The sequence below is a fragment of the Zingiber officinale genome, chromosome 5B (genome assembly GCF_018446385.1).
Source record: "Zingiber officinale cultivar Zhangliang chromosome 5B, Zo_v1.1, whole genome shotgun sequence".
Classification (NCBI taxonomy): domain Eukaryota; kingdom Viridiplantae; phylum Streptophyta; class Magnoliopsida; order Zingiberales; family Zingiberaceae; genus Zingiber; species Zingiber officinale.
Genome location: NC_055995.1, coordinates 139,816,592 through 139,828,736, shown reverse-complemented (window position 1 = coordinate 139,828,736; position 12,145 = coordinate 139,816,592). Strand labels below are relative to the sequence as shown.

Below are 12,145 nucleotides of genomic sequence, written 5' to 3'. Positions count from 1 at the left end.
TTACATGAGGTGTCAATTATCTTATCTACCGGAGTACAAGTCGAGTTATAGATTAGCTATGAAGTTATGCTAGAATTTTGTGTGGATTGTAAACGCATTGGACATAAGTAACGTGCTTGTAAGCAAACAACTACTCCTAAAGATACACATACTAGGGAGAGGACAGGACGCTCCCAATTGGTTCGGCGTTGATACCACTCTAGACAAAGATGGATGACTAGAGCTCCAAGTAGGCCGACAAACGTCAATGGAGAAAGGAATATAACGACAACAATCGTTGGTGGGGACGAAACTTCGGTTCTAATTGAGACTCCCACACCCATCTCCTTAGTGTCTATGCAAGGTGTGCACACGGCTTCGACAGTGATGGATGTGGCAGTAGAGACAAATGCCGCACAGTGTCAAGTGTCGACAGAGACAGTGGCTTGTCCATAACAATAACTTGCAGCAGCCAGTGCAATGATGAAGGGCAATACACTAATGATGGTATGGAGGTCGTGCAGCAGCTATTCTTGCAAGAGTTGGTGCGGGAAAACAGCATACCAATAGCCCACAACATGGCCTGGTGTCGCCCATGCTCCAACGACTCATGTTGAAAAGTGGGCAGGTTGTGGCTTCTAGTGTGCATATAGTGACAGACCGTTTGTAAGTATGGGTATGACTAATAACTTTAATTTTTCTAACCATGACTGGATTTTATTTCTTTGGGATGTGCAATGAGTAGAATTAGATGTTATATTGGTAACAGATCAATTCATGTATTGTTGTATACAATGTTGCATCATAAGCCGAGATTTCTTGACAACATTCATATATGACTTTCACTCTATGGTTACTCACTGGCCCCCATGGAATGCTCTCACTATGCTAGGAGAGAGCATATTAAAACCATGATTTCTTATGGGGTATTTCAATACTTTATTGACAATACATGACAGTGAGGGTGGACAACTAGTCACGAACAATGAGTTACGTGACTTGGAGATTTTATGTATGTTCTTGTGGCCTAGTGGACCTTCATTCGACTGGATGTCGATTGACATAGACAATTCGTATGGTCTCTTGTAAATTAGATCGTGCATTGGTTAATTCACATTCGCTATTCGAAGACTATAATAGTTATACGGAGTTTATAACCCCCGAGTGTTTGTTCAATCATTCTTGTGTCATTGTCACCACTAGCACACAAGAATGTGGCTTTCAACGTCCTTCCAAATTCTAAACATGTAGACTTTGCACAATGACTTCCAAAGCCTAGTGGTGGATTCATGGGGGGAATCGATTAGTAGCAACGCCCAGTTTACACTCAAGACTAAGTTCACACGTTTGAAAAGTGGGCTGTGATATCTCGACAAACTTTACTTCCATCACATATTAAAGTAGACATTGAGGAACAAATAGGCCTTGGAAGATGGGCAACACAGTGTGCTAGCTGGTGGTCAAACATCAATTGAATTAGACTGTTACGGAAGCATGCCATGATGTTTGTAGAGGCAAAAAAGATATTCACCAACAACGGACCATTACCTCGAGAATTGTGACCGGTGTACTAATTTCTTCCATGACTTAGTGAAGCGCAACAACAAGTGGAACGCCATTGTTATTATCACTAAACGATCTGGGGAGCAGCCCACCAGCCCAAGAGAGGTTATTGTGGAGTTTGTTGGCCATTTTAGTGCATTGTTAGGTCAAACGAGCATTGCCGATAGATGAACAACGGGTCACTGCCTAGACAAACACTGACCAATGAGCAGGCATCAGGTTTGACAACACCATTCATTGCTGAAGAGATACGGGTTGCGTTGTTTGGGATTGGGAAGGATAAAGCCCCAAGGTCGAATGGACACAACACCAAATTCTACACTTCCACTTGGGAAACGATCGGTCCAGATTTCCTTGCTGCAGTGCAGAAGTTTTCCCAAAGTAATAAGTTGTAGGCGAGAGGGGAGTGAATCTTGAACGTTTTAAAACCTTTTCTTTTTTGTCTTGTTTCTTAAAACCAAATCAAAATAAATAGAAGTGGAAATAAAGTAAAGTAGATTAAGGCACAGTACGATTTTACTTGATTCGTAATCTAGCGACTACTCCAAGATCTGAGTCGTTGATCACTTTCGATCGACAATCTAATATAATTCTTTCGAAGAAATAGAATCGTACAAGTTAAATAAGAGGATAGTTATAACACTACTATCTCCTTTGAATGAATGCAAGTAAATGAAAGTTTATACCGACAATATTATTGAAGCATAAATAGCTTCGATTGTAAGAGAGTTTCTCAGCGTCGTAGAAGTAGTACTTGCGCATTGGGAGTAGCAATGATGAGATGAAGCACATAAGAAATTAATGATTGGCTCGGACTCCATGGCTTTCTTTTATAAGTACTGTTCGGTAGACTAAAAACTTCTTTCGTCGACTGAACCTTTCCGACGACTCATATCTATACCCTTCCTCTTTTGCTCCGATTCAATCCGTTCGAACTCGTAAATCACGTTGTTCGATCGACTAATCCTCTTTTTTTCGTCGAAGGAACCATGAATATTCTTTTTCCGCACAGTCCGATCTGATCATCTATCATTACCTATTTATGGTTCAGTTGACTAATCACATTGATCCATCGATGAAATAGATTGTTTACCATATTTGCTAAACTTCGATATGATCTCTGGCACATTGGCCAGATCAGTCAATTGAACCCCTTGTTCAGTCGACTGAACCCATGGTCAAACTGAAAACTTTGTTTATCTATAAAACAAAGTTAGCACATGCAAAATAATAGTAGTCATGTAAAACAAAATTAAACAGTAAATAATAAATGCATGAATATGACAATTAGGATTGTCTTGATCTCAACTTAAAAACCTTGGTTGATTTCTTCAGTTGGATCAACGCCTAAGGTTTATCTCGACTGGGGCATGATCTCAACACTCCACTCTAGGAGTTTACCTCAACTTATCCGCCAAATATATGATCCTCCGGATATGTTTAGACTTATGTAGTCCTGGTTAGTGTCTTATCAACTTGATCTACTAAAACTTTCTTATAACACTAAGTTAATACATAGTGTCTCTTGTTGGTTTAGGTTTTCCTCAACAATTATGTGATTGGATCCATGAGTGTGTTGCCATGATTTCTTACTTTGTTGCCCTTAATAGGGGTTACATGGTTTCTTTCATGGACGATGAGGTCAGAGGCAAGGAGACCCCCTTTCCCCATTAGTCTTTGGCTTATGTTTAAAGGTTTTCTCATGGTAAATAAAGGAGACATCACTGCCACCTTCTTTTCACTTTCATCCTATGTGTGAGGAGGTTCAAGTCACACATTTAGTATATGTCGATAATCTTTATTTATTTGCAAGGGCAAATTCATCCACCGTCACAACGATAGCAGATTATTTGATGGATTTTGGGATAAAGTTGGACTTCAGGCTAACGCCTTAAAGTCCAACATGTACATGGCGAGTGTGGATAAACATATGAAGGCAAAGCTCTTACAAATTACTATATTTCAAGAAGGTACATTCTCCTTTTGGTACCTTGGTATACCTTTGGCCACGAAAGACTTCAGATTGCAAACTATGGATCCCTTCTTGAAACAGTAACAAAAAAGATTATCTCATGGCTAAATCACAACCTATTATATGCAGGGTGGTTGGAATTGGTTTGATCGGTAATACAAGGAGTTGTATGTTATTGGTTATCTATGTTATCCATGTCTTGTGAGTGTTGGTATCCCAGGGTTATTTTGATATGATCAAACAAGTTAAATTAGATTTTGTTGTGTTTAATCATGTGTCTAAGTGTGCATGAACTTAAGAGCACAGGATATTGAGCAAAAGATGCAGCTAGGGAGAAAGACGGCACAGGAGAGAGTCGACGGACTCAGTGCGTCTAAGAGACGAGGTGCTGTGGAAGAGTACGCGGGTGAACGAGACAGAGGCACGTGGCGTTTCCGAGGGACGAGAAGCCAAGAGCAGAAGCTTGCTCAAGAATGCCGGAAGTTGGGTTCGGGTGAGTCATATTCCGGATGGTCGGGATCACCCAAGCAAGAGGAACCGGAGCGGAAGACTCAGACCAAGGTGAGTGAAACCGGAGGAGAAGGCCCAGACTGAAAAAGTCAACTTGATAGACTTTCCTGGTCCGGGCACCCAGAACCCTTCCGGACGCCCGGAATTAAATTTTATCTGGATCCCGTTTGATCGTGATCCGTTGCAAAGGGATAAAATTTTATCCCCCTCCAGATACCTGGAACCTTTCCAGGCTCTCCGAGCAAGGCTATATAAGTAACCTTACTCCCAAATCTAAACAACAACGTGAGATACAAAGAAACAACACTTGTGCGCTTTAGTTTTTGTTTAACTTCTTTTCTGTGCGTTCATTGTTGTAAAAGGCTTCTCCATTTGAAGAAGATTCTTAGTGTGCTTCAACTCTCTTGGATTAACAACCTCTTCGATTATAACCAAGTAAATTTGCTAAGTCTCATCTTTTTAGTTTCTTTATTATTCTTATGGAAGTGTTATTTAAGTTATAAGTCCGAGGAAAATCTTTTTGTTTTATTTTATTTTGTGCAGGGCTATTCAAACCTACCCCCCCCCCCCCTTTAGCTAACCTCCGAGGGTCCCTAACAGTGAGTTGATTGATAAGCATTATAGTATTTGTCAGTGCTTCATGTAGTCTACCAAATATCCACCGATTACTTAACCGACATTATGTTAATCAAGGTATGAGGGTAGTTATGGCATAAAGGATTTGTTTGTTTGGAATATTGCTCTACTTTGCAGGACATCGTGGAAAACATAGAGTAAGGTTGATATGCTATGGGCATGGTGGGTTCATCATCATTACCTCAAGAGTGTAGATTTTTGGCAATGGGTGATTAGGTCATCATATTCCCCTTTGATAAAAAAGCTGGTTCTCATTCGTGACAAGCTCATTCAACGAGCAAGAGCCACAGGTGCAGCGAACGTCAGGTTACTTGAGTGGTTGCAACGAAGCGGAATGGCATGACCATTCAAATTTGACTATTCTCATTATGAACTGAAAGGAGCTAGTAATTTTACAAGAAATCTCTAGCCAGCCTTCCTGCAAGAGGTTTTTTATTAACACCAACTGTATTAGTATATTAGTACTAGATGGAAATGGTAACTCCAATAATTTCTTTGTCCTCAACGCCCCCTATTTCCAGGAATTAATCACTTCAACGATCTTTGATGGTTATACGGATACCCAAAGTACGAACGAGATGGATGTTTGTTGTCCCAACCATTCTTCAGGCTGTGCAAAATCACTATCCATTGGGCAATGGCATTTTAGCGGCCTAACATTTTGTCTAACATCACTTCACTTATTAGTTGTTTGTGCTACAGACAAGATGCTCTATGAGTCTTAAATGCTATGTTCATAGTAGCAAGATGAAAGTAATGCACATATCTTCTTATATGCTGCCCCATCGTAAGGCAACTATGAAACAAGGTGAGATGTTGGATTGACATCCAATAAGAAATCTATACAATAGCAAGACTTTTCGTGTGTTTCGAATATAATAATGAGGCTAAGGAAGGAAGGAATAAATGTGATTTGGAGGATGTTGATTCTAATGTTGAGAAAATATTTTTTAAAATTTAAATTAACATCTTCTGTTTTGTAGACATCTAGTGTTTATAAAGTTTCCTTAATCTATATATATTTACCGTTCAATAAAAAAATGACTCTCACCTTAAGATAGTCTCATCATAAACCCAAAGTGAAATAAAAGAAGTAAATCATAATAATCGAACAACATATTTAGATGGGAAGAATTTTATTCCTAACACATTATTCTTCCAAAATTTAAACTCTGTTCTCATATGATAAACTGAGCACCAACATAAACGTTAAACCCCAATCAAACTACTTTAAAAAGGTTAATAGATGGGAAAATTTGAATGGAAATACGACATGTGGATTTCAATCCTACAAAGAAAGTGAAGCCTTCCGACTGATTCGGAACAAAGAGAGTGAGAATTCAGGACTCAGATGACATCAACCCGAGGGGTCTTTTTGTGAAACTCATTGTTTGTAACATCAGTCAGACAACTTGTTGGCCAACATACAAGACAAGAAAGGTCGTCAGCTTGCCTGCACACCACGTGGCAAGCTTGTCTGCTCGCCACGTGGCAAGCTTGCAAGCAAGCCACAACACGTGGCAAGCTTGCATGCAAGCCACGTTGTGGCTTGCTAGCATGTTGGCAAGCATGCAAGCCACGTTGTGACTTTGCTCGTTGTGCTTGAAAGCAGAACAAAGGCTGAGGTCTATATAAAACCAGTGAGAGGATTCAAGTAGATTAAGAGAACAACTCAAGTGATCTTTGAGTGAAAAAATTTAAGTGAGCTTTGTGTGACTGTGTGTGAGAAGAGCACAAGTGAGCACGTGCTTCTCTTCCTCCTTGACTCCTCATGTTTCCTTCCCTTCTGTTGTGCACTTCTTTTGTTCAACAGAAATAGTGATAATTTTCAAATCTAGTTCAGATCGTCACGACAATCAATGCTCGGTTATACTCGTGATCTTGCAATTTTACCCTGAGAAATAGACGTCCACCTAATCCTCTGAGTATCATGGAGAGGCCGAATATGTTTTAAAGAGACAACGCTTTACTGAACTCAGCATCCACTCTGAGTTCATGTTGCAACTCTCGACATCCTGTCAACAACTCTCAACAACAACATGACGCCGCTCAACAATTCATGATGTCCGCAACTCATCTACTCAACGCGTGGCTCAGCTCACTAGAGTCAACAGTTTGAGATTATCTGCTCAAACCTACTTGATTATAAATTCTTGTGACTCTGGTACACACTCAGAAACATGAAAAAAAAACGTCTGAAACAATCACACAGATTTTAACAAATTTAATAAGAAATAAGATCATTAAATAAGACCAATTTAACAATTTCTAAACATCTACAATTTAAGCTATAAAAACTTGAAAAAAAACAAAAACTTTAAATTTTGGATTGTAAATTGCCATATATTTCAAACAAATTAATAAATAAACTTTTCTATCGAAAATATCCGAAATAACAATTTTAATACAGAATAATGTCATTTATAATAGAAAAACCTGCTTTTAATTGTAGGTTCGATTTATTTGATTGTGTTGGATAATCACAATATGAGCAGAGATTTTGCACAATTTTTTTTATGTTATACAAGTTTTAGGAGAAAGTTTACAAGTAGAAAAAAATTAAAAACATTTGATGTAGAAATTGTTTTTTTTATTTTTTTACCTATCAGAACTCTTCACTGTGTGCTTGTTGTTAGTATTTACAGGTGTTTTGATTGATTTCAATGAATACTTTGAAAGATTATCAAGTGATGAAAATGGAAGACTCATGCTACACCATTTGAAACTGCTAAGCAAAATATATCAAAAAACACAAAATATCATTTGAAACAACTAGAAAACATTATCATTTACAATAACAAATTGACAAAAAAACAACTGATTAAAAATGACAAACAAACAACAAACAAACTGTTGAAACAACTAAAGAGAGAATGATGAAGATGGAAAAGGATTAAAACCCTAAAAATAATTGGGGAAAAAAACTTTTTTGAAGAATAAAAAAGATTAGAAAAACAGCAAATAAGGGGTGCTCATATTCTATGGGTGTAAATTGGTCTGTCATGCTAATTCCATAGCATTCAGAACGAGGAATTTTGTACAATCACGGCACCAAATGCACAGAATCAATTATCAATCAGATATAAGAAAATAATCCACTAAAACATCTACGGATTTGTAAGGAACAAAACAGGCGAGATTTAAAAAATTATGATTGCTAATGACAAGCGCGCAACAAAAGATTGTAGAAACGACTAAAGAGAGAGGATGAAGATAGAAAAGGATTAGAACCCTAAAAATAATTGAAAATTTAAGAAAAGAAAGATTGAAAAAAACCAAAAAAGTGGTGCTCATATTCTATGGGTGTAAATTGGTCTCTCATGCCAATTCTACAGCATTCAGAACGAGGAATTTTGTATAATCACAGCATCAATTATCAATGACATAAGAAAATAATCCACTAAAACAGCCACGGATTTGCAAGGACCAAGATCGGAGAGATTGGCTCAGACACGCATAAATAGATCATCACAGAGGTCGACAAATCAAAGATTTATCAGAATCGAGAAATGTAATCTGTCGTCACAGCCAAGGATAAGACAAAACAACGAATGACGAGGAAAAGGAGATAAAAATAGCGAATTTTAGAGGCGAGCATAACCCTAGAACTGACTTTGAGAAGAAGTTTAGGGCAAAAAAGCACCTCGAATCGATTTGGGGAGCAAAAAACCCCGGCCATCGATGGTAGCAGCGATGAGCGAGCGAATGAGCTCCCGATCCATCAAACCAAGCATCAAAAACAACGAGAAAAAACAAAGAATACAAGAACATTAGAAGATTGCTGAATAAATGCTTCCATGGAGAAGGCCGCGGAAAGGAGGCGGATTGGCAGAGAAGCGTAGGCAAAGAACAATTTTTGATTCTGATGGATTTGTGCGTTTATAAAGAAGGAAAGGGCTAACCCTAGAATGCGGGTTCGATTAGTGGGCTGGGCTGGACTTGGCCCACTTCTCTATTATTTTAAAAAAAATATTTTTAATAAGAAATAAATAATGTAGATAATAATTTAAAAATAAAATAAATAATTTACTAAATTGATATTAAATGAACAGACGTTTTTAAAAAAAAGTTATGGAAAATTTGTATATTATTTTTAAATTTATTTATTTTAAAATAAATGAACTTGAGCATCTATTATTTTTATGAAATTAAATTCCTAATTATTACATTCTTACTAAAATAGCTATTTCATATTCCATTCATCAAATAGCATAACAAATGTACCAAATTAAAGTTAGACGACGATATAGAGCTCAACGGGCTAGGTTGATCTGATTGAATGAGTTGATCGAGCTGAATAAGCTGATTAGGTTACTTGAGCTAGAGTTCGATCAAGATACCCTTTCCAAGACCTTGATACATAGTATTTTGACAAGAGAGTCGAAACAGAGGCAGTTAAGCCAATTGTATTGGATATTATTATAGTTTTGAAAGGGCCGATCATGTCAAATGTGCTAAGAGAGTCAATTGTCGCGCTTGTGTCAACAAGCTAAGAGAGCCAATTGAGTCAATCAAGCTAAGCAAGTACAAATTAAAGGGCAACTAAGCCAAGCGTGCCAACAAAACGACACAAATCGAGCACATCAATGGAATCTTTTACATATCCATTTCAAACGCATGACATTCCTCAAGTCATTGAACCCAGGGTCGGAATAAGAAATTGACTAGAAGGGTGGCTAATTTTTTTAAAAAGTCAAATATACGAATAAAATTAATAGAATATATCAAAAGTAATAATTCAATCTCACCTATTTAAGTGGTACCCGACGATGTTTTATAACATAATATTCATCAATAATAGAGTCTACATCTATATTCATTGCAAATTCTCGCTCAATATAAATGGTCATACAATCAGCAAGAAAATCATCCTTCATCTTATTACGAAGTACAGTTTTGACATGTTTCATGGATAAAAAAGCTCTTTCAACTATAGCAATAGATACGGGCAGTATCAACACAAGATAAATCAGTCATCTTAGCATAACATAATTCTCCGACCTTCTATTTGCAACCAACTCCTTACATAATTCAAAAGAGTGGATACTTGAAATCGAGGTTTAGAAATCACATCACTCTGATAATGTAGCAACTCGATTCTCGAGGAATAAATATCTTCTTTTATAAAATCCTGAGGGTAAAACTTCTTTGCAAACTTGCAAATGTCATCCATGTTGAATGATTCAAATGAATTTTTAGGGTCCAATGCTGAGCTAAGAGAAAGGAATTCTACTGATGTCTTATTAAAGCTTGTATTTAACTCCATTAGAAACAAATTTATTACTTTGTTGAAAACATCAAAATGATAATGATGCTCAATTATAGGATACTCTCGCCCACGAGAACGACCAACCCTATATGAACTGTTGAAGTCAGGTATGTAAACATCATGTTTTGAGCAAAATGTAGTCACTTCTTGTAGAAATTTTCCCGACTAGGGCGTAGCGCAAACAATGGGCACATGACATCTATGCCATAATGGTCAGAGAGCCTATTCTCAGAAATTGACGATCTGAAATTTACCTCACCATGTACTTATGGCGTGTGTACCTGCATTTACCTTTCTCCATAACCATGGGGTCGACACTAGGGGGTCGCTAGGGTAGCGGATCTACCTTGAATTACAATTTTTATACCTTAGACAAATCTCATTACAGTCAAAATATCTTGAGTTTTCTTCTGAAGGGTTTGACACAAAATACCAATGATGGCCAAAATCCTACGCATGAAATGTAAGACAAATACAAATTTGAAGCTTGTTATGTTTTTATATATACCACCAACTTCAGCCTGAGAACTTGTATTTGGACTATGTTCACTTAGATGCTCAAGCACCTTACAAGTGGCACCATACATATCTATCAGACTCTTTACGGAGTTATAATGAAAACTCCAATGAGTGGCCCTCGCTCGTTGCAAGTTACCAATCTGATTAGCCCCGCGTCCCAAATCATGTTCTCCAATTTCCATCAAATGCTCTATTTCTCTTCTTTGAATAATTTACAATTCACATATACGCTTAGGAGAAAATGTCACCTTATTAACAACATTATCCAAATAAGACAAGAGACCCCAAATATCTCAGCAATCCTTAGCTGTTGAAACCAATGTTAATTGTAATCTGTGCACAAAACAATGTATGAAATATGCATATGGACAATCTTTGAGAAATAAAGCTTGTAGTCCATTCCAAACACCCAATATATTATTGACCCCATTGTACCCTTGGCCTCTCATGTTCTGAGCTTGAAGATTGTAATGAACAAGAATATCACTTACAGTGTTTTTAAGAGTCAATGAGGTAGTATTATTAACACTTTTGATTGCAAAAAATCGTTCTATCAGAATCCCATTGCTATTCACAAACCTCAAGATAAGAGTCATTTGCTCATGTTTAGATTCATCTTGTGCATCATCAACAAGAATACAAAAGCTTGCATCCCCAATTTCACTTCGAATTCTCTATCGTACTATATTGGCCATAATATTCAAAACCTTTTTTTGTACTTCTAAAGAAGTGTATATATTATTTCTCGCGACACTACTCAATACATTCCCAACTTCTTATTAAGCCATCCAAAAGCATCCAACATTTCAAGAAAATTCCCTTGATTCAATGACTTAGATGATTCATTATGCCTCTGAAAGAACAACCTTGAAGTGCAAGCCACCGAACACTTGTAATTGTGGTTTTAAGATGCAGACGCTTTTTTTGAACTTTCTCGCTTGATACAACAAGCATTACTTTGTCAATATGCTGAGATGGTTTTATTAAACCTTCGGCCTTTTTCAAAGATGTATTATGATGTGATGAAGATGAGGTACCAACATGAGTGAGAAATGCACATTTATCTCCATTACATACTCTCTTCCAACTGTTAAATCCATTGATAGCCAATGATGAAAGATTTAGTTGAGTGGGATCGGTAAGAAAAAGAAAGCAATAAAAGCAATATGGTTTATCCGTTAAAAAAGAGTACTCCAACCACCAAAACTTGCTATACCAATGTTCCTAAAATCTACATGTCTGCTTACCAAATTGTGTTTGTTGATGTGTCAAAAGTTTCAGTTGATATGGTCCAGCATTTAGGTAAGCTCGTCTAACTTGGTCTTATTCAAGTATTAGATATTCACATATTTGTTTCCTCTTTCTCGGATCACGTTAAACAAATAGTTCTGTGACAAGATTGTGAAGACTCTATGAAGTTAGAAGATGTAGCTACTGAAGGGGGGCATTAAGAATTGAGGGACCTCAGATTAGTCTTCTTTTTGAAAAAAAAAGATAATAAAGTTTTCCTCCGTTTCATAGCAGGTTGATGATTTATCATTTTCAATCTACAAAAATAACTCCTATTAAGCAAACCAATTATATTATTAATAGTTACTGGTGTGGTGGAAAAGGGAGACTACCAAGTATGAGCCAAAGGTGGGAACAACAACCGACGTGGAGGTCAAAGTTAAGACGATCAAAGGCAAGAAACCGCT

General features: G+C 37.2%; 3 non-coding genes across 3 annotated transcripts; all 3 read right to left on the bottom strand.

Annotated features, from left to right (window-relative positions):
• Nucleotides 1-7,627: 7,627 nt before the first annotated feature.
• Nucleotides 7,628-7,716, bottom strand: LOC121988245. The gene has a single exon (XR_006113979.1). It is a non-coding gene; the product is annotated as a small nucleolar RNA snoR8a (small nucleolar RNA).
• Nucleotides 7,717-7,944: 228 nt separating this feature from the next.
• LOC121988244 lies at nt 7,945-8,034 on the bottom strand. The gene has a single exon (XR_006113978.1). It is a non-coding gene; the product is annotated as a small nucleolar RNA snoR8a (small nucleolar RNA).
• Nucleotides 8,035-8,101: 67 nt separating this feature from the next.
• On the bottom strand, nt 8,102-8,191 carry LOC121988248. Its single transcript, XR_006113982.1, has one exon. It is a non-coding gene; the product is annotated as a small nucleolar RNA snoR126 (small nucleolar RNA).
• Between the last annotated feature and the right edge of the window lie 3,954 nt (nt 8,192-12,145).